This window comes from Amblyomma americanum, chromosome 4 (assembly GCF_052857255.1).
Source record: "Amblyomma americanum isolate KBUSLIRL-KWMA chromosome 4, ASM5285725v1, whole genome shotgun sequence".
Classification (NCBI taxonomy): domain Eukaryota; kingdom Metazoa; phylum Arthropoda; class Arachnida; order Ixodida; family Ixodidae; genus Amblyomma; species Amblyomma americanum.
The window spans coordinates 126,590,480-126,612,219 of record NC_135500.1 but is presented as its reverse complement, the minus strand read 5'-3'; the positions used below and the strand labels follow the sequence as shown (position 1 = coordinate 126,612,219).

The 21,740-nt window shown below is 48.1% G+C and overlaps 1 protein-coding gene across 3 annotated transcripts in view; it reads left to right on the top strand.

Annotated features, from left to right (window-relative positions):
* Positions 1-21,740, top strand: part of Tsp74F (Tetraspanin 74F) — a 345,404-nt gene that overhangs the window by 128,642 nt on the left and 195,022 nt on the right. The window contains exon 1 of one of the 3 annotated variants that reach the window (XM_077661657.1): positions 3,200-3,495. The exons of 1 other annotated variant lie outside the window; for it this stretch is intronic. The gene's annotated coding sequence lies outside the window, so the exon portion shown is untranslated. Of the gene's footprint in view, positions 1-3,199; positions 3,496-21,740 lie in introns of those variants that run through there. One more of the 3 variants, XM_077661654.1, reaches the window with a different exon arrangement.

The following is a 21,740-nucleotide window of genomic DNA, read 5'->3' as shown; positions in this document are numbered from 1 at the left end:
CCGGCGGTCGGGTTCGAAGCCGGGAACTCCGGATCAGTAGTCGAGCGCCCTAACCACTGAGCCACCGCGACGGGTACAATTAGGGTACAATTAGGTCAATTACTACGGATTCCTTTTGAGACTAATGTAATCCGGAATGGCAGGAATGGAAACACTTCCATTTCTGGCAGAATAAAGCACGGCTCCATGAAGGCGGTGACACGATTGATGTGCGAAACAAGAATTTTTGTAGAAGGTTGGTATGGTGGCGGTGCGGACCAGCCTATATAAGTGGCACTCCAGCTCTTTGTGTACCTGTATATGGTCGCAGATTGAACGGTCCCGTAGAGCTTCCAAGTTGCGCATTCTTTTTCGCTGAACGCCGGCCATTCAGATATTCAAATGGAAGCCAGTAAGTGCATCAAAGAATCGGTCTCCAGAGCCAGTTTTGTTAAACATTTCACATTGCACTACGCCGTCAGTCTAACATTCTCGAACTGAGGTTGGGCCAGTTGGAATGCCGTTTGATTTACACGTTGTAAACGATAAGGAGAAAAAGAATTGCGCCTAATACACAATTCTTTTAACGAATGTATGTGGAGATAAACAAAGATATAGGTGAAAGGATAGTGAAATTCGTTCACAGCCTTCTGCCAAAACTCTGCGATAATGAACTGTTTGAGCGTTCCTCAAGATTAAAGCGATGTTCGCTACTCAGTTAGCTTCTAGCGTGGAACTGCCAATTTCTTAAATATAGAATGACCTCAATCATAACTGCCACACACTGCGCTATTCCTCGAGTCTTGCGCCAAAACTTGCTTGAAATATTGCCTTCTATAGTTTATCTAGGGAGTCTGCCAAGGAACTTGACAAAGTTAGAGCGAGGTCGCTCTAGCAACCAGTGTGCGCCCTATTTGTAGGGGACACCTTCGAGTTTCGTTATTTATTGCAATTTTTCTTTTCAGTGGGCTGTTGTGTTGAATTCGATGCATAGATAAACCAATGTCCCTCATACAAAAAGTTTACAGATACGGTGCTACGCGTCTGTTTACAACAAGCTAACAACAAGACTAGCACTAAATTAAAATATAAATTAAAGAAATGTTCGAAACACTATTTAAAAGCGCAGCTGTACGAGATACATTTCACGAACGTGTGCAATGCTATGAATGCATCCTACAAGGTGTTTGCACCGCAACACTAAGCCGAGGATACATATAGGAAATGAACCTGAGAGCACTTGTGTCTAATTCATGTTTCTAAGATTGACTTCCACACAGTTGTGCAGCGGCCACCTACAAGCGGCCCCGCGGTCACATAACAGCGCAGTGCGACTAAAGCGCGCGCATGTCCACAGCGTCTATTAGGGGCATCTTGCAGTGAAAGATTTTCATTAATCTTTCACACATACTCTTTGTCAAAAAGATACAGCAAGGATTTCTTTTCAACATGAAGCATTTGCCGTCTCACTGAAGTAGCATTGCGCTTTGAGATAGATTTGGTTCTGGGATGATAAATTAATCAATTATACCTGTTTTAGATCCAAAAGAAACACCCAGGCTGCGAGGAAGCCGTAGTTAATTTCTTCGCAATTTGATTGTTATTTCGGGTCAGTTGATTCCGGAATAATTTCGACCTTTCGACCGACTAGGTTTCTTTAACGTGCACAGAAATTTCATCACATGGAAATTCTTCAGTTGTTCCCCCAAGATTAAGAACGAAGCGTCAAAGAGAAAAATGAGAGAGCTCTTTTGCGAAGTGAAAAGCTCCTGGGTTTCACAGGACGGGGTTTATGAAACGCCGTATGCAGAGGGCGTACAGCGAACAGCATTTAAAAACAAAATTAAAGAATAAATTGAAAAAAGAAGGTACAAGTTCTACGAAGGGCCAAGCAATAGAAGACTGCTGACGAAGCGAGGCACTGACACCTTCTTTTCGTCGATTCTGTTTTCTTAATTGCCTCTTTTTTAAAAAGTTTTCTATAGCACTGGAGATGTACTTTTGCTATGAATGGCGAGAGGCTGGCACTCCAGGCTCGAGTTGCATTTAAACAAAAGAAAGAAAGAGAGAGAGAGAAGTGAATAGAAACGAAAGACGCACATAAAAAAACGAGGGCAGTTTTTCTTTTTTTTTTTTTGTTCGAACGGTTGGAGGAATGACGGTCATCACTGACTTCGCGGAAACTTCCCCGCGCCGCACGGCTCTCACATATATAAAGCTTTTACCTGGAACTTCTTTCGGAAGAGCATAGACCTTGCCCGCTACTCACACCGCCAGACACAAAAAAATAAATAAAAAACCGGGACAGCCTATGCCATCATTCGGGCCATGCGGTGTCCATCCGTGACAGTCTTGAACGACGCGACCCTGCGGCTGCGATTGGCTCCGCGACTCCGATACTTCGGCTGTTTTGCGTCGTTATGGCGACGGGCGCTGTCAACACAGCAGCTATAATAACGCCCAGTGAGCGGGACATGCAGAGGCGCACACGAGAGAGTGTGTGTGCGTGTGTATATGTCTCACCTCACGTACTTCTCTTTCATTCTCACTCTCTTCCCTGAGCGATTTATCTCAAAAATTGGAAAATACGAACACAAAAAGCGATTTCAAGGTAACGGACCGATGACGAGGAGAAGCAATGTAAGGAGTGTGTATGCGACTTCTACACACCCCCGCCTTCAGCACTATAACCAAAGGCACCGGACTGTTCCGGCACAGCCACGGTTCCGAGGTCAACATTTTTTTTTCTTCATTTATTTACTTCCTTTCATTCTTCCCGCTGACTGTTATTGTTTTTGCGGACAGCGCGCTTGGAAAGTGAAAGCGTGCTAGTGTCGGCGATCGCCGGCGGCCCGCATTCATTGCAGTGGTCGCTGCTTGGGTCGGTTCGGGAAGGGGAGAGTGGTTGTCGTAGGGGTTGGGAAGAGGAGGGGGGGGGGGGGAGTGTTGCTTTGGGGGGCGGGGGTGTTCCGTTACGTGATGAATGGAGAGAGACAAGCGTGGGGTGGGAGGAGATAGCAGAGAGAGAGTGCGGCGGAATCGGCACGTGTCCCCGTGTCTGTGCGTATAGGTATACCGCAAGTAAAAGAAAGAGCCGAGTATACGGCCGGGACGTCGGAAGGAAAGGGGAGGGAAGCGGAAGGTGGGGGCAGGGAAGGGGATGGGGGGGGGGAGTGCAAAATCGATTTGAGCGATTCCCGACGACGCCGCGCGCTGTAGCGCGTGGACGCTGCCCCGCGACGACGGCATATAGTTCTACGCGTGGGCGCTTCGACATTTGTGTCGTGTGCTCAACAGGCGTCCGTAGTCGCTGTTCGCTATTTCGGTGTGCGTCCGTTGTTGGCTAGTGTGCTTTCTCAAGTTGGTTACACGCTTGCCGCTTTGTGCTCCGTATTGTTTGCCCTGCGGAAACTGCGATCGCCTCTGCGAATCGGCTTCGTGGGTGCAAAGTTCCCCTTCGGCGACCCGTCGGTTTCGCCTGGCGCGTCTGGAGTCGAAACATTTTTGTGTTCACAGGTAGGTGCGGAGATCATTTGTCACAGTTTTTAAGGTTGCCGGTCGTAAATCTTTCAGGATCATTTCTCTTGGAATCGATTTGCGAGCGGAACGTGTGGCCCACGTTCGTTCCAGGGAGATTTGCATTGGGCAGCGATTACATTTGTACCGGTGTGGCCTCGGGAATTATACACTTGTGGCTGTCCGACTTTCGTGCGAACATTTGGTTGGACCTGTGCGTGTGAAAGTGAAATGATGGATGCCAGTGCTGGGAAGTGCAAAAACAAAGTTATGCGCAGGTCATACGCAGAAATTCTGGACAACCTCATTTTTCAATGGGAAGTTGTTTATGAACGCAAATTTTCGCATATTTTAAGATTTTCCCATAACAATCAATAGGCCCGCAGAACATCGCACGGGTTTCTTGTGGTTTTGTGATATTTATTGCGAAAAACGCGTGCCATTGGCTTTCCATCGCAGTCTTGACTACTTGGTGCGAGCGCAGAAAAACTTCAAAAGCAAGATTTTGCTGCGCATCGCAAGGTTAAACCATTCACATCAATGTGTTCATAACCTATTCTACAATATCCCAGTTGCCTCAGAATATGTGCAGTTCAAGAAAGCCGGACATGTGATTCACTGATGATGATTTGTTGTACCGCGATGATTGCATAAGTAACAGTTATCGTTTCTAAAGCCGAAAAGTCACGAAAGAACACGAACGAATCTGCATAGCCTGCGAGCAACGTTCTTCCCTAGCACGCGCGTACGCAGGCTCATACACGCACATTCACACGCGAATAACTGCTCTTATAGAAGGTCTGAGTGAAACTTCAATACTAGAAAAGTAAGTTCTGCGTTGGGTGAAAATGAATGATTAAGTTACTTGTTTACAGTTTCGCAGTAGCCTTGGGGGTGCTGTTCTTATTTGTTTCCGACTCCCTGCGCGTGAGACGCATGGACACAGGGAATTCCGAAAACTATCTAATTATGAATAGGTTATTGCGCTCGTGTTGTATTAGTAACATGTGATATCAGCGGCTTCCTGTGATAGCAACTCCTTATGGATATGAGAAAAAAAAAATAAATTGTGAGCGGTAGAAGTGGTTATATGAGAATAGGCATGGGAACTGGCAGAGTAAAGGAAGAGTTTACTAACGGCACCGGAAAGGTTCCGAAGGGTCAGCAAAAAATAAAAAAATGGCTTTTAGTGCGAAAGCATTAATCCGTTGGTTCGGAGCCTAGCAAAGCGCGAGCACTCCGTGTCCCGCTATTCGAATCAGTCCTTTCGCACTCATTCGAATGTAGTAAACATCGATTTTTTTTTCTTCTGTTGCATTCCTGAAAGGGCATTCTTTTTTTTTTCGCCTTTTCTAGTATCGCACTTGTTCCGACGCGTTATATTTTTTTTTAAGGAATAGTTTTGAAAGGAGGAAGCGAGCAGCCGAGCCACATTTTTTTGGAGGCGATGTTTGGCCTGCCATTTTGCACACGATTCCATGACCGGAAGTGAATGTTTCTTAGTTCAGTTGTAGTAAAATCATACCTGGCAGCAAACATGAAGATCCTAAGCTCCAAGTTTTAGTCTCTTAGTCCTTCAAGCTCCCAAGAAATGCCTCTCCTGTGCAAGAGTCACTAAGGATGTCGAAAGTAAATGCTGTCATACATTTTTATGGCAGCCGCTTAGCAGAAGCCAAGGTTCTGGAAGTCTTTTGGCTATACCTAATCCGTAACACTTCCTGCCAGCTGAAAGAAGTTGACCGGCGTCAAGTTTGATCTTCTGGCCGAGCAAAATAGCTAGTAACAAAACAAGCCCAGGACGCCAAATGACTGGTAAAATAACGCAAATATGAGTTAAATGATGACTATAGGGGTTGTGCCTATGGAAAAAATCCGTCAGCAAATTTTTGCACACAGAAAAATTTTGAAATGAAGTTACTGTATACTCATTTATCTGAAAGCAAGATTTTCGTTTCATCGAGACCGATGATTTGCCGAAGCAAACCAGATAGAAGACAAATTATTTTCCTGCACTTTATATTATGTATACTAAACGAACATCAGGCGTATGAAATTATACGTTTCGATTATATAGAGAGGCCGCAATACGAAAAGTTCTCGTGAAAAGGAGATCACAAAATTTAGTATTAAAATTGTGCATCATGGTATTGGTTCAGTAGAAAAACGACAAATCGCCCATCAAGATGATATAAAAAGGTAGCCGCTATCTCTATTTGTTTTTGAGAAAAGCGTGTCAGAACATGCCCTAAAATAAATGGGAAGGATAGGTATTTACCTTGGCAAGGACAGGGCTACCTTGTCTCCTTAAAGCAAGGATAGGGCTTACCCTGTCCTCCTAAAGTAAGGATAAGGATAGCTTTGTTCAATTCAAGCAAAAACACCAGCAATGGTGGCAACCACGTTTGTTTTGGTAACTGAAACATTCTGTCAGCTGCTGCACAAACCCATTTCCAGCTCTTGCAGTTTGCTCAAGTCTGTTGTTCAGAGCCGCCGTCTCGGTCTCCTCGTTGCCTCTACGACACCAGAGTACAACTCGTTTCAATTTGTTCGGCCGCCGAAGCTGTAACAAACTCGAACATGACGTAACCCCGCCAACACTTTCGTGACGCTCGCAAATGAAGAGTGCTGGCTTTTACAACTCAATCGCGCGTGCCCCCAGAGCACTACAAGTCGTGCTCCGCTCGTTGGTGCGAGAAATGGGTTTGCCTCGCGCGACCGCCTATTTGTTGCCCAGAAAGGGGCTGGCAAAACTCCCGACAACTCCTTCTCATTTTTCAGTTTTCTTATTTTTACTTTTGCTTTACAGCATTATGTGGCCGTCACGCCTGGTCGTTCCACAAGACCGCCAGGCGGCGCATTCTTGAACTAACTCGCTCTTCACGCAGCTCGCGCGCAGAAGTCACGGAAGGGCGCTTTGCAATAATTATCGAGGAAACGGGTTATCCATTCGCGAGCGCTGGGTTATTAAGGAAAACAAAAAAAAGCTCGAGTGCTTCGGAGCTCAGAGCAACTGCCGGCTGCAAGGACGGAAGAAAAAATAAACGCAAAGCTGAATGTTCTACATTAGCCTTACAACATGTTCCCCTTGCTTGCATGCTTTCCTGAGCAACGCAAAGTGTGAAAAAAAATTATTTCGAATTCTTTAATTGATGCATTACCACTACGCTGCAGCTACGTAGCAACCTGATATTAAGCTTACTATTAATTAATTGGTTTTTATGGAAAGGAAATGGCGCAGTATCTGTCTCATATATAGTTGGACACCTGAACCGCGCCGTAAGGGAAGGGATAAAGGAGGGAGTGAAAGAAGAAAGGAAGAGATAGGTGCCGTAGTGGAGGGCTCCGGAATAATTTCGACCACCTGGAGATCTTTAACGTGCACTGACATCGCACAGCACGCGGCCGCCTTAGCGTTTTTCCCCCATAAAAACGCGGCCGCCGCGGTCGGGTTCGAACCCGGGAACTCCGGATCAGTAGTCGAGCGCCCTAACCACTGAGGCACCGCGGCGGGTCTGATATTAAGCTTTAAATCATATTTCAGCGTAAGATCGTGGTTTGGATCCTAGCCGAAACGGCGGCACCTCGGTTAAGCGAAACGCAAAAGCGGCTGTTTGCTAAAATTTTCGGCGCTTGTTAAACAAGTCTAGGCAGTCGAGATTAATCCGGAACACATTTAACGTATACTTCCTAAGCTGGTCCCTCGGCTTTAGCACGTAAAATTACGGTAAGCTGATTATTTTGATACTCGTTATTATTTTCGCCGCAATTCTCGGGGCCATCTGTGGCGACCACTAATGTTGATTCTCCTTTGCATGTAAGTGATAAGGTCACTAAGAAACTACTAGATTTCAGCGCCTTACTAAGGCTTTCAATGCAATGTTTATAGGTGTTGGAGTTTAGTTGCCTTGCAGAAAAGGTGAGGTAGTGCGTAAACACGGCTAGCACCGGCTATATAGAAAGGAATGAAAGAAGAAGAAACATTACAGGCATTGTGTACTATTATGCACATTAAGCAATTGTCCCGTCTTCGATCTCTAAGTTAACTGGACCCCTTTCCTTCCCTCTTCCAATCTGTCAGACTACATACTATTGCCACTCCTTTTCCCGCCAAAACTTTCCTGTATCCAGTAATTAACAGCCTGTGTCTTGGCCACTCCCCCGTAGTGGGTATGTGCCAGCAACGTCTGAGGCCTTCCTTCCTTCCTCTATGGTGCCGACCAAGAGTGTTCACCAGCGAAAGTCAGGTTAGCTACCAAAAGCGGTATTAAGCAACAGTAGTGGAGGGCTCCGGAATAATTTCGACCAGCTTTTTCCTGCTTTCTTCTTTCACTCTCACCTTCCTCCCTTCCCCCACGGCGATGTTGAGGCGCACGTCGGGAATTGAGACATTTACTGCGTAATTTCCTTTCCTCCAAAACCACTAATTATTATTAGCGACGGTATCATCCATTTGTAGAACTACTAGGCGACAGTGCACAGTAAGGAACGATCGCTTCACTATCAATTGATGTTTAACGAAACAATAACTGCGCGGTGTCGTTTGCGCTGGTTCTTGCGTGTATCAACACGTCCAGTTTACAATTCTGTTGTGACGCTGCTTGAGAGCTTCACGATGCGCGATAACCTGCGCACACGTACACTATGCGATCGACGCAGTTGAGAGAAAACAAGGGCCATACACGCAATACGAAAGGAGGATGTCCTTTGTTAGTGCGCGGACTGTACAGCAGATTGCTTGCGTTTCTTTTAGTGCATTCGTTGACGTCACTTAACTGGGAAGCCGCGAGTCCCTAGACATTATAGCTTCCCGCTTCGTTGCATGTCACGTTTGCTGCCTCCATCTTGCATCGTCCGCGCATCAAAGCAATGCGGAGTAGCCCGACACGTTCTACCGGATGCCAGCATCTTCCACTCTTACATTTAATGCACAAAAGAGCCTCTCTCTAATGCACGAAAACGCCTCGATGCACCACGCTAAGTGAAGCGCTCCTTTTCACAAGCACCTCGAACTTCGTAACAACCGTGAAGGGGTGCCGTGACCGTTTCGGTTCACTTCCTCTCCGAGAACATAATCTTAGGTGTCACGGTAATTGCGAGGAAGGTGTTGTGATAGCTGCCAGCGAGACTGCGATTAAATTTCTACGCGTAACCGCAAAGGTTACGCGGTACGTGCCACTGATACCGCGTTCCCTTGCACGCGTGTTCCAAACAGCTGACTACGCGGGAGAGCGTGCGTGAGTGCGCCTGCAGCGCCGCCTGCAAAAACTCGGCTCCTCGCAAAAGTATGCGGGATAACTGCGTAGAGAAGCCCGCGCGCGGCTCTTATCTGCCGCCGCCATCATCCAGCTGGGGAACCTGTGGCACTGCTGCCAGATCCAAATGCACTGTGGCGTTGTCCATTCCCGCTCCGAGATACGTGAGCTGCAGCCCCAAGCGAACGCGCTCGGGGGGAGGAGGGGTGCCAAGGAGGGGGGCAGGCCGCGTGGGTGCTGCTGCGGCAGCCGAGCAAACAACCCTGATGTGCAGGCGAGCGTAACGCCCGTGCCGTAACACCGATTTCGGGGCGGATGTGCAGCCGATGTTAAACGCTCGGGGCAAGGCTGTTCGTTAGTCGGGCTCCCGGGCTGAACTACATAAGCGGAAGCAGCAACAAGCGCGCTGTTCAACTGTTCTCACTGCTGCTGTTCACTTGATGCCGTTGTTAAGATTCAGACGGCCTGTGTGCAACATACAAAAAAACAGCATACTGGCCGGCAGCATGCATATTTCGCACCGTGCACTTATGGGCAAGCGAAGTGTCATTGTTAGCTAGTCCACGCCACCCTAACAGGTGTCATCCGACACGGATGGGAGGAGAAATTTAGGTTTAGATATTTGCGAATGGTATCGGAGCATTAAAATTACTTAACCCTCTTAGAAGGTAATTTCCGGCAGCAGAAACAGTGTAACTCCTCCCCTACTGTAACAAGACTTTGCAAGGAGAGACAAGCAACAGACGCATCCAGAACGCAGACACGAGGTGCTGTTTGCGTCACGTGCGGCAAACCAACTGAATGTTGGTAAACTGGTGCTTGAGCAATATCGATCAAGTAACACTCGTCTGAAGACGTAAGTAAAGAGGTTCCACCCCCTTTGCATTCCCTGCACTGAACGAAAAGAGTTTGGTGGTACGCGTTGACTGAAGCTGACTGAAACAGCTTGGCTGAAACTTCCCTTGAGTCTGTCCGCGAACAGCATCCCCCATGTGCCTTTAAGTGATGAAAACTGCTCATCTACAACCCTTGAAGGAAAGAGAGAATGAAAATCAGCAGGGAACCAGAGACTGCTCAAGCGAATAAAGACAAAAGGCGGAAGGCGGAGTATATAAAGCAACAGAGGAATCGATATTGTATCGCTTGTATCGCGAAATGCTTACTGGACCAGCAGTCAGTGCTTCTGTGTCATCACCATCCTAAGAAGAAATGCAAAGTTCTCCGCTTGCGCAGGGGCGAATTTTGCATTCCTCATAATTGCCCTGAAAAACGTTGACGTTTTTTTTTCAGTGTAGGGTTTGTAACATCTTTCGTCTTTCTGGAAAGCTCAATGTAGCTGGAGCATAGAGATACACTCACGTGAGATTTTTCTCGGATTTAACTTTCAAACAGCACAGCACCCTACAAAGCAGTCTGCGGTAGAAGAATGTTAAAATAGTGGTCTATATTTGAATTCTGGTTTGGTTTATGGGGCTTAACGTCCCAAAGCAACTCAGGCTATGAGGGACGCCGTAGTGAAGGGCTCCGGAAATTTCGACCACCTGGGGTTCTTTAACGTGCACTGACATCGCACAGTACACGAGCCTCTAGAATTTCGCCTTCATAGAAATTCCGCCGCCGCGACCGGGATCGAACCCGCGTCTTTCGGGTCAGCAGCCGAGCGCCGTAACTACTGAGCCACCGCGGCGGGTCCTATATTTGAATTCTAAAAAAACTAGAAGAAGTCTGGTAAAAAGAAAAAAGCAGAGGAGCTAAAGATGCGAGGCAAGCATGAGCGTTTTCTTTTTGTTCTAGTCTTTTTCCTCCGCATGGTAAACCACGAAAGCGCCCAACTCAGCCAGCTTGCCGTCCTTAGCGGTCCTTATAACATTTGATTCGAGATGTATTTCGAATTTACCCTGGTCTGCGTCCAGAAGCGGCATACCCATACGCGATCGTGCTGGCTTAAACTTCGCATGTGTTGCGGTGAAAAGACAAGTCCACGGCTCTGCTCTTCTGCTGTGTTAGTGTGCCTACTAATGAGACTTATTACCTATTCTAAGCCACTAATAGCCCACAATGACATAGGGCATAGAATGTGCAGCACGCAAGCGCCACTTTATATAACAACACTGTTTAGCGAGTTGGTATTATGTGATAGGGAACAGCACACTAACAAAGACGCGGCACAGCGCCGAGGGCACAGCGACTTACAGGGCGTCGTTCTGAGGCAGCCTTGTGTTCCGTCTTGCCTTTGTCCTTTGTCCCTGGGTCGTTGAGCTGTTGCTCGGTTTCAACATCAGTCTGTCGTGTGTCACTTTCCGTTCCTTGTCATTTTTTGCGCTATTAGTGCCTTAACGTGATCGATCACCCACTAACCAGGACAGTTTCAATCGTTTAGTTTATTGCTCGATGGCTCCACCATGTCTCCGTCCGGGCCATCTGCATCCTCCGGCGAAAGTAGTTCCGGTTCTTTGTCAGAATAACGTCCAGATGCCTGCGATTTCACTACGCGCTCAAAGCAAGCTCAAAAACTGAATGTTCCAGTGCTCTGCTAGGTCCAGGAGGTCAAGCGTTATGCAAAGACCTGGAATAAGCCTCTGCCCGGGCGGTCACGCTAGCCCGGCACTGCGAGGTCATGAGATTATCCGCAAGTTCCCACTGCACTGGTGCGTAATTTAAATGGCCCAGTTTTCGTGGCCATAATTCCGGGGATTGCGTCGAAGAAGGCGGGAAACCGGGTTCCTGGGAAGCGAGTGGGCTAACTGCCTCCGGCTACGCGGCCGTTTCGTTTTACCTAATTCTCGGGCGCTATTTAGTCGCCCAGCGTATTCACTACATTCGTCACCGGATTAGGCGGTTTCAACCCTTTCAGCCCTGTGGCCCGTCGCCAAGTCTAGGCCGCATCGATTTTCAGGCGATTGGCGATTCTGGACCCGTCTCATGTTGCATAGCGCGAAAGCCTTTATCGTTAAGCTCGCTGAGAGTCGGTGAGCTTTCTTATCCCGCATCCGCCGAGTGAAACGCAGCCCGACACGCAACACGAGATGTGGTGTGGTCGGTACGCCTCGCACGCTTATGTGCTTCAATCGGTATGGCTTTTTGTACACATCCATAGAAAGAAGGGGTGAGTTAGTAATACAAATTAATGTGAGCCGGGCGCTTTGTTTCACGTTAGGTAATCAGTGTTCTTGCAGTTTCTTCTGGTTAAAGGTTGCTCTGAAAAGCTTAGCAAGAAATGAATATCCACAGAAAGCAGGGTGGCAAAAAATAATTGGGCGTTCTTCTAAAAACAGATAAAACAAGCATTGGTTTAAATCAGGGAAGATTAGAAGTCCGAAACACTGCTAGCCCTTAAATGAGGGCGCCAGTCCCGTCGTGTGTCGGGTCCTCTAAATCATGAGATGAGCATTGATATTCGACAGGCGCCTTCGGAATAATTATCACCTCTGAATCGGTGCTCTTGCTTCCCAAAGTTATCTAAAAAAGAAGAAAATCGCAGTCTATCTTGTCGTCGTGAGTAGGCGTCAGCATTGAATGCATTGCTGCTGGTAAGGCGTAGGACATTCTAGGACAGCTCACTGAGCATGATAGCCACAATCGGGTATTGTGGCTGCTAGATGTGTGTTGCTCGAGCTTTGCCCACTCTTGTTCTTCGAGCTGGGCAGCGCGCCTGGTCTCCCTGGCTGCTTTCGTAGCCTTAGGTGCCACTCCCATCAGCCGATAATCTTCTACAGCTAGAAAGCCGGCTTTATAGTCTCGCGCTGCTTTTTAGGGTTTACGTGCCATCTCGTTCATTCAGTCATACCTTTTTTCGGGCTGGGCTTCCACTGTTTGACTCGCCAGAGCGCTCACCCGCTCTCCTCCGGCCTCAGCGACACGTTCGGCTGTCCTGGCCGCTTTCTCATCTCCGCAAGTACGCAAAGCTAGCGTTGGAAACACAAGCGAGCCTTTGTGTACCTTGATTCATCTGGCCGCATTGCACTGCTACAGCTGCAGCACTACTACCGCCGAGGAATTGGAAGCGTAGAGGTTACGGATAAAATAGGACGACGACAACAATTTATTCGCCATACACTCTATAAATTTTCACGATTAGAGGCTTGCCACGGACCGGTTTTAAGCGTGAAACGCGCTCTACGGCGGCATGAACTTCATTTTGAGTATCACGTGACTGAAAATAAGCGTTGTTTTCGTCCATACAAGCGTGACGTGCGTACAAAAAACCCCACTCGCTTTCTTCTACGCGTGATACAAGATTCCATGCGTGAGGACCGGAAAACTGACGCTAAGAAAAAAACCCGTGCGGCAGATCTCCCTTCTCCTCAATCACGCATATACCTATATATCCTGATACATGTCTCCAACGGAGGCAGGTGACGCTGCCGTTGCTCGGTTCTGATTTGCTGCTGTCTTCCTTTCATTTATTCTTTTTTTTTTCTTGCGGAAGCATTGGAAGCTGGCACTCGCTTGGTGATTTTGGCGGGAAAACGTGGTTTGACCGCCAGAGCCGTTGCAGCCACCGGCCATAGAAGTCTCTTTTGTGCGTCGTGTCTGCCTGCGTTTCAAGCGTGTGCTGTGGCGTGCTCGTTTCTGATGGCGAAGAGTGGCGAAAAAGGAACCATGTTATGACTACGTTGACATCGGTTGACCGGCTTGGTGTGCCGCGCAGCAGGTGCAAAAACGCCGAGTACGACTGCCCAGAGTTCATGTGCAACAATGGCGCCGCTGTCCGCGAACTGTGGGAGCTCATTGGCCATTTTTGAATATCTAGGTAAGCTAAGTATTTTTAATGTCTTCACCCAATATATGTTTTTGAAATATTTTCCGAGCAACCACGTTTTCAGAGTAATGTGTAAGAGATCTTATTTACCTCCCAACTTCGCCTTAGGGTCAGGTCAAGTTCTTAGCTGCCATTTGACTCGGGTCGTATGGTCGACAGGGAGAGATGACAAGAAGTAAGGAGAGTTGCTCTCGCTGCCGTTGCTGTGAGTCGTCTCGTTCGTCATCCGGTTTCGCCTCTCTCGGCGTCTTGCGCTCGTTAGCGTTTTCTCTTTGGCGCCAAAGTTTCGTGGCCGCGTTGCGGTTCGCGTCGGTGGCCATTTTCGGGAGTAGTACCACCGGCGTTCCTTGAGCCTCGTGGCTGCTCGCGCGTGGGGGTAGAAAGCGCCTGCTCCCACCGTTCTCCCCGGAGAGCATCGAAAATGAGATAAATATGGCATACCGCAATTCACAGTCGAAGCGACACATTACGACGCGTTGAAGCTTGTCACATTGCATAGAACCGGCGCGTTAAGGCCACACTAAAAATGTGTCTGTGCTGCACATCGCGGCTGGAGTTCGCTTGTCTTAGGACAGTGAGCGACGCATCGATCTAATAGGATTGTACTGAAATCGCATGTGACTGTGGGTGGCACTACAACCTAACCTTATATTTTATGATACAATTCTGTTACCGTTACAAATTTCAGTCTGCCGGATGAAGTCGCAGTAGTGTGTAATTAATATTTGCATTGCTGGGAGGCAGCACAAATAGGTTTGCTGCCTGGTACGTAGAGCCAGTGCTGCTGTGGGCTGTGGTGTTAGCTGTCGCGGCGGCAAATATGCAGCACAGTGGCAGTCATGCTGTGTTCTCGTAATGCAGATAGATAGATAGATAAAGAGGAGGAGGGAAAGACAGGGATGTTAACCAGAAAGGGGTTCCGGTTGGCTACCCTGCACTGGGGAAGAGGGATTAGGGGGCTAAAAGGAGGAAGAGAGAAGGGGAAAAAGGCATAACACACACACACATGCACAACGCTGTCACAATTTGTCACTCAATCCAGTCGTTCTCAAGTAGGCAAAGAGTTCCTTGTATGCCTTGAGGCCAGTCGACTGCTGTGGCCACGGACCGAGGATCTTTTGCTCTGTTAATGGGCGAAGATCGAGGCGGTCCAGGGCACGACACAGTGTATGTCTTGCACTCGCAAATGCAGTGCACTCACAGAGAAGATGAGCGATGGTCTCCTCACAACCGCAGCTTTCACAGGCAGGACTGTCGGCACTAGCTATGCAGTCCATATGTAGGAAGATATCATGAAACTACAGAATGTCAACAAAAACAAAATGTTAACTTATTTCTTAGAACTTTCAGGCTCATGCTAAGATTGTAAAGGTGACGACAGTGAATAAGCGTAGATAGGCCACTTTTTGAGTGCATAAAAACCCTCTTGTTATTCAGTATATACGCGAGAAAAGCGTTGTTGTGAAGGCATGGTCGTTTCGGGCAACATAGCACACAAGGACGAATTGCCGGTCTTGAGCAGTGCATAAGCACGCGATATGTGCCGGTAAGTACAAAATGGTAAGAGTAGCCAACGAATTAATGAAGGAATGTTCTATTTATTGATTTCTACTTGTACTATAAATGACATTCTGATTTTCTAAAAAGCTAGCTATCTTTTGTTACGTTCTCCCAGCGCAGTGTTCTTGTTTGCATATAGCCGCGAGATAAAAGTTATTTTTGTTTTAGCTATTTAATAGTAATCATCGGTATTTACAAGCATCCGCCAAGCACATAAATGCGGCACAACAAGAATTTCCTCCTTTCAGCTTCCTTTTAAATGTTTTTTGACGGCCTACACAGCAGGACAATACCGCATCGAGTAAGTGAAAAACCTTTATTTCGCGTTCAGCGTTCGGGAGATCGCCAGTCACGCATGGCAAATGTGAGCGCTGAAAGTGCATCACGCCTATAACAAGCGTCCAAAAAATTGCCTCCACTCACGCTTGGCTAGCGTTACTCCTCCTGTGAGTCATGCTTAGTTAGCGTGATTTCTCAGTCGTCACTCACGCTTACCAAGCGTGAAAACACATCACGCTTAGAATAAGCGTGCAAAAAATCATCGACACTCACGCTTGCTAAGCGTGAAAATTTTTAAAATGTAGAGATCGCTAGACGCTTCGGCGATGGCGACGACTGGCGCAAGCGCCGATTCACAGGGCCGCGTTATTCTTGGGTATGACTTTGAGTAAGACGGACCCCAAAAATGGCGAGTGTCGCAGCAGTCAGCGTCGTTAGCCTCAACGTTAAGGATATGCGCAGTCGACAACGCGCCGATGCGCCTGTAAAGCACGCAGATTAAAGGCTTTTCTTTCTGTCATTAGTTAACGTTATGTACACGGATTGCCAAATTCTGCTGTTGGAAGATTTAAATTGTGGCTGCAGTGATTAGAACCGATCAGTGCTTGGTTGGTGTTGATTCTCTACTTGCGCCGGCATTGGCTCTCATTCGTCTCAGAGCACTATTCCCGGGAAAGTTTTCTGCCAGATACATTTCAGGTGGAAAAGTTCGGAATGTTTTGCTGCCTGTGCCCCCGTCACGGCGCCATTAGGTCATGATGCCATTAGGCCATGACGTAAATAAAGTTGTTCCTCCTCCTCCTCGAAAATTCTGGCTTCAGGTACTGCCTTAGCTTCGCGCCGGATTCGGCATGATGGTCGCCTCAGTTTGACCAGATTGCGAGCCAAAATATTTAAAAGGTTAAAAGAATATTTTTTGGAGGCCTGTTCATCCACGATACGGCCGTTTATGAACCTTTTCGAGTGTATTGCACACATGCTCAGTTTCTTAGGTAAATAAGCCTCGATTCAGAGCGCAATGCGTTCTGCCGCAGTTGTCCGAAAACCTCTTCACGCACGCAGAAATAACGCCTTAAAAGGCGCAGTTAAACCACCCAGTACTTAGTTATGACGTATGTGCTGTGTTATATCAACGTGTTTTTTTTATGTTTCAACTCTGGCCAGTTTGTGGGACTTTGCGCGACTTTGTAGTGACCCAAGAAGCGGCATTCAGTGAGGGGAGACTAGAGAACTGCTATTGTGCTGCTGGTCTTCCGATTGACAGTCTGCCCTAATTTTCTAACGGAATTAGGTCAATAGCAAATGCGCTATTCGCTTTAGTGCCAGGACACTTTTTTTGCTAACTCATCCGATATTAGCGATGTGTAATGTTCGAAGATGCGCTGGCGTAGCGGCACCGTCGCTTTTAGCCTTAGTCATTGTCTGGTGGCTCGAGAGCTGCAGTGCAAGTTATGTATCATCAGTGCATTGGGGTCGAGAGGCGCGTGCCTATACTGTGATGACCGCAGATTTGTCCAGCGTCCTTCGTGGGATCCATTGCATTCTACAGAAGTGGTCGTTTGTTTCTGACACACAATGGCTTCTTGTCTTTGAAGAGGAGACAGCGGCATAGAAGAGTGGGGGCACACATGTCTTACGCTCTTTAGGGTCTGAAACACCAGTGAAAGTGTGTGCGCGCGCGCGCGCGCGCGCGCGTGTGTGTGTGTGTGTGTGTGTGTGTGTGTGTGTGTGTGTGTGTGTGTGTGTGTGTGTGTGTGTGTGTGTGTGTGTGTGTGTGTGTGTGTGTGTGTGTGTGTGTGTGTGTGTGTGTGTGTGTGTGTGTGTGTGTGTGTGTGTGTGTGTGTGTGTGTGTGTGTGTGTGTGTGTGTGTGTGTGTGTGTGTGTGTGTGTGTGTGTGTGTGTGTGTGTGTGTGTGTGTGTGTGTGTGTGTGTGTGTGTGTGTGTGTGTGCGTGCGCGCGCGCGCGCGCGCGCGCGATGGTTATCAGTAATGATTTCCTGTACACAACTGTGTTACTCTTATTTATGCAAACCGTGCTTGGCGCGCGATTTAAACGTTTTTAACATGAGAATCCATTATGCGATATGCTTCAGATTTAGAAGCAAATGTCCAGAGCTCTATTTCCTCGTCTTATTATAAAGCAGAACCGAGTCGCAGGCGAGCGGCGCATATCTGAGTAAACGCGGCTGTGGTGGCTGGCGGTGTAGATGTAAAGGTACGATAGTTAATAAAAAGTATGCATTTTGCTGATACGTAATATCATTAACAACACGATCATTTCAAATTTTTGAGAAATGGGTTGCAATTGTTTGTTGCACCGAACTAGCGGCATGAATTTACTCTTTCACGGACGCATACGGAAGGTCATCGCGGTATGGCCTTCCGTAGGGAGCGCGAAAGTGTTGGGAGTGGGAGCTTGGGATCGTATCGTTGACTGTCATCCTCTTTGCCGGTGAAAAGCTAAACCATGATCTTATTATCCGCCTTTCCCGGAAATTGCAGAAGCGAGCTGCAGAGCAGAAGATATAGAAGGGAGTGGATACTTTATACCAGGATATGTCATAAAACGCATTTCCATCGCTATACGCGGCGTCTTTATGGAATTTACTTTGCATGAAGGGTTTAGGAAGTAAGCCTTTTCTATTTTTTTAGTTAATCCGTTAAGAGGATTTGCACAAGAGGAGAGGCGAGGGAGGCACTTTAGCGTTTTGCGAAACCGGTTGGGGCTTATAAAGATGCAACAGTACGCGGACCGCTGCTCTATGCAGCCATACATTTATGGAGTCCATCTTGGCGCCCTCTTGAAATGCATAGCGCATAGCTGGCGCCTCTATAATGCGAGGCGCTTGCGTTGGCGGCGAGAGGACCACATAACTCTCAGGTGTTTAACCCGGAGTAGCTATTTTCCTCATATGTGAAGCCTACCATTGCTTTTAATATTGTAGCCGAAAGGTTCTCCTTACGCAAAGCTTTCTGGGTTCGCGATCCGGGTGGATTATAGAAAAGCTTGGCAGAAGGCTGGAAATACGTCTCATTATTTATACTAAGGGTTGTTAAGGTGCCACATTATATGCGTTTTAAAAGGTGCTTTCAGCTTACAGTCATGAAAAAAAGTTTCCCGGATGGAAATTCGCGGGAAAAAAAATTTCTGAAGGGTGGGCGGAACCATGTCAATGAAAAGCATAAACACATGAAGGCACATGCTGGCTATATACGTTGTAACGAATACTAGCTGACTGGGTGGTGGTGGTGGTGGTGGTAAAACTTTATATCCCACAGTAGGGGTCCTGAAGGACACTCGGCTAGGCGCCAGGTGTAGAGGGCAACTCCCACGTCTGCACAGAGAGCCCGAAGCTCTCCGCCGCCGCGCGGGCCTCCTGGACAGCCCGAAGCTGGTCGTGTAGTGAAGCACTTTTTAGCACTTTGTCCCAGTGGTCCTTGTTATTGGCGTAGGCTCACTCGATGCACAACCACACTGCATATGGTTCAAGTCTACACGTTCACTGCACTGTTCACACACATGTTGTCCGTCGTACTCTGGGTCGATGTGCTTCATGCGCCACGGGTTGGGGTATGGGTTCGTTTGGAGCAAGCATAACGTGACCGACTGGCTGCAGGTTAATTTCTTATCCGGGAGAGGAAACTCTCCTCAGCCTAAATAAAAGTGCTTAGTGAGCTCGTTGTACGTGAATAACTGATCCCTTTACTCTATATGTGGGGTAGCGGAGGAAACCGGAGGGACGCGGTCGATGAGTCCTCGCGCCGCCTCGTGTGCGATCTCGTTGAGATTCCGCAGCCCACCCCCTAAGCTACCCATGTGTGCGGGGAACCATACGATGCAGTGATCGGTGATGTTACTTCCGCCTAAGATTCGTAGCGTCGTCTTGTCTATTTCGCCCTCGGCGAAAGCTCGTGTGGCTGCTCTATAGAGTCGCTGTAGACAGTTGTGAAGCTCGAGTCTTTGAGAGCTCGTGCTATCGCTGCTTGTTCGGCTACATCTCGCTTCTTGGTGTGAAGCGTGAGTGAGTTGCGCGTTCGCCCGTGTCCGTCGATTGCTGCTACCGAGTAGGCATGCTTTCCCGGTATGTAGGTTGCATCCACGAAAGCTGCCTCATCGGGAAACCTTGCCGCGTCCACAGCGAGGGCTTTGGCGCGGGCAAGTCTTCGTCCTTGATTGTGGACCGGGTGTACATTTCTTGGGAAGGGGAGTACTTTAATTGCTTCTCGCATGATTTTAGATAACTGCAGGACGTTGTCCCTTTCTGCTAAGGTGTTCAGGCCGAGCTTGACGATAATCTCTCGGCCCGCTTTGGTGCTTGATAGGCGTGCGACCTGTGCTGTGTGCTGAGCCTCGATGATTTCGTCAAGGGTATTATGGACTCCTAGCTGTAAGAGTAGATCAGTGGAGGCATTATCTGGGAGCCCCAACGCTGTCTTGAAAGCTCGGCGTATGTGTACTTCGAGCCTTTTCCGATGTTCTTTTTTCCACTTAAGCATCGCAGCCACGTATGTGATGTGACAGAGTACAAAGGCGTGGACCATTCTAATGGCGTTGTCCATTAGAAGCTGACTGGGTATGCCGAGGTGCCGTTAGCTTTTGTCTATGGCTGAGCCTCGCGTGCACGTGGGGTTTTTGTGCCGACACTTCTGATGAGTTCACACTAAACTCATAAGAACTGACCTGCAGATATATCCGTAAAACTTTCCTGACTCAATGAGTACACGCGACATTTCTAACTTAAATCGCCGGAAACGCAGAAACGCGCCAGAACAATTAGTGTAGAAAGTTTACATTTCAGAGTATACGTATACGTGCATAGAAGGCCACGTTTGGAAAATGTTACGTTGTGTATCCAACAGAAAACAACGCTGAAACGTTCGACAGCTGTCGCCTCTGCTGGTCCACGCAGTACTCCGTGGCCTTCACTCTCGTCTCGAATGGTACGCTTCGTTCACCGTACAATGGACCTAGTCGCTCACGTAGCGCCAGCGGAAATAGAGCTCCACTGAAAACTTGCAATGAAGTCACACGAGCGTGATGTGTTCTGCGTACACTCGTCGCATTGTTAAGCTGCCCAGCGAAGCCATCGTGTAGTATTTAACGCCATAGCGTTAAAGTCTCCGGTCCCCCAGGAATGCCGGCGTCGGCGTTGTCGGCGTTGAGAGGGAAAAATCACGAGCATGGCTCTGGCCGGTGGTCCCCCACACTCTAAAAAATTTCTCACCATTTAGGGTGTAAATCACCTGTCCCCAGACGAACACCCTTTTCCAATTGTTCGGGGCTAAAAAAGGGTGCAGAGATCAGCACCCTTAAGGAAGGGTGCACTTAATGATACTTTAGCGGATGTAATGGTTGCACCCTCATTAAAGGGTACTATTTTTCCATAACACCTCTACGAATGCATGTTGGAAGGGTGGTCCACGTTGATCTACCCATGAAGCAAAAGCCTTGGACTGATGCACGCCCTTTAAACTTTCATGCTGTGCACCCTTCCTGAATGGTGGTGATCTCTGCACCCTTTTTAGCACCCAAAAGTGTGTTCGTCTGGGGACAGCTGATTTGCACCTTTAAGGGTGAGAATTTGTTTAGTCTGCATAGAGCAACGTATGAGGTAGGTGAGCCACCTCGGTCACGTGACCGTGCGGCGTCACCACAGCCTGCTCACCGGATAGTGAGCAAACTGCCCACCGTGCCAGGCGGCACTTAAATTAATGATTGGTCGATCGGGAAGAGCATCCGGGACCGCACAAGCCCCACCGGCGGCAGCACCTGCCACCGCAGGGCAGTGGCGCATCGCTTAACCGCTGCACCACTGCGCCTGGAGGGGTATGGGGATTTCCTAGGATATATGAATGTACAGTATAGGATGACCTTCCGCATACATGGGAATCAATCCATTACTCTATCGCGTCATATCCTTTACGAGGAGTTTTAGGGCCCCCTCCATTTTTTTTTCTCTTCTTCTGTCAGAGGCAGCTCGGTGGTGCACTTTATGCTCCTTCACTAGGCGGAATCTTCGTGGAACGCACTCGACATTGTCGTTAAAACAATTGTTTCGGTGGGAGAAGCAGATCGTGCTAAAGCTCATGATTCCTCTTTGATGTCGCCTCCCTGTGGGTGGTCATGTGTTTGCGGCTAGGCACCGGTTCCTATAGTTTCAATACCGGCATCGGCGGTCGTGTTTTGTGAGAGGTGCACCCTTATTCGGACATTGCGGTACATGTAAAAAAAAAAGCGTAGGCGGACGAATTTCACCTGGAGGCCTCCATTATAAAAAGTGCCTCATAGACCAGAGTGTTCTTTGGACACGCGAAAACTTATTAAAGGTTAACCATCTTCCTCGGTCTCTCACCTGGTGTAAACGCGTAGACCCTTGGCTTATGGCTACGATA